Below are 894 nucleotides of genomic sequence, written 5' to 3'. Positions count from 1 at the left end.
AAGGATTCTTCCCATTTTGTACGACTAATTAACAAGCAATTGATACAATCAATTGACGGTCTGGTTAGTTTCGATATCAAGTCTCTCTTTACCAACATACTCATAGAGAAGACCTTTCGCATCCTACAGCAGCAGATTCGTGATACTGAGCGCTTATGCCTGTCATCAACGTGCTTCACCTGGTGCGAAAATATTACGAGCAATTACATGGAGTGCCAATGGGCTGCCGCCTCACCCAAGTCGTTGCGGACATCTTCATGAGTGCTTTTGATTAAGCGGCCCTAGCTTCGGCACCCTTACGCCCCCGTTGCTGGTTTCGGTTTGAAGGCGACACATTCTTTATTTGGCCACATTGGGAGGCAGAGTTGGGAATCTCCGTTCGGCATTTAAACATCTTGCGTCAGGATATACATTTCACCGCTGAATCCGCAAACAACGATGCGTTTCCAATTTTTGGCATGGTGTTATATACATAATTGGCAACGGCCTTGCCGCAGTGGATACACCGGTTCCCATGAGATCACCGAAGTTAAGCGCTGTCGGGCGTGGTCGGCACTTGGATGGGTGACCATCGAGGTCACCATGCGCTGTTGCCATTTTTCGGGGTGCACTCAGCCTCGTGATGCCAATTGAGGAGCTTCTCGACCGAATAGTAGCGGCTTCGGTCAAGAATACTAACCTAACGCCCGGGAGAGCGGTGTGCTGACCACACGCCCCTCCTATCCGCATCCACCACTGAGGATGACACGGCTGTCGGATGGTACCGGTAGGCCACTCGTGGCCTGAAGACTGAGTGCTTTTATATACAGGGTGAGTCACCTAACATTACCGCTGGATGTATTTCGTAAACTACATCAAATACTGACGAATCGATTCCACAGACCGAACGTGAGG

General features: G+C 49.8%; 1 pseudogene; it reads left to right on the top strand.

Annotated features, from left to right (window-relative positions):
* Positions 1-478: 478 nt before the first annotated feature.
* LOC124778526 lies at positions 479-596 on the top strand (annotated as a pseudogene).
* Positions 597-894: the final 298 nt, after the last annotated feature.

Source organism: Schistocerca piceifrons, chromosome 2, assembly GCF_021461385.2.
Source record: "Schistocerca piceifrons isolate TAMUIC-IGC-003096 chromosome 2, iqSchPice1.1, whole genome shotgun sequence".
Classification (NCBI taxonomy): domain Eukaryota; kingdom Metazoa; phylum Arthropoda; class Insecta; order Orthoptera; family Acrididae; genus Schistocerca; species Schistocerca piceifrons.
The sequence above is the reverse complement of the archived record's forward strand: the minus strand, read 5'-3'. Positions and strand labels throughout refer to the sequence as shown.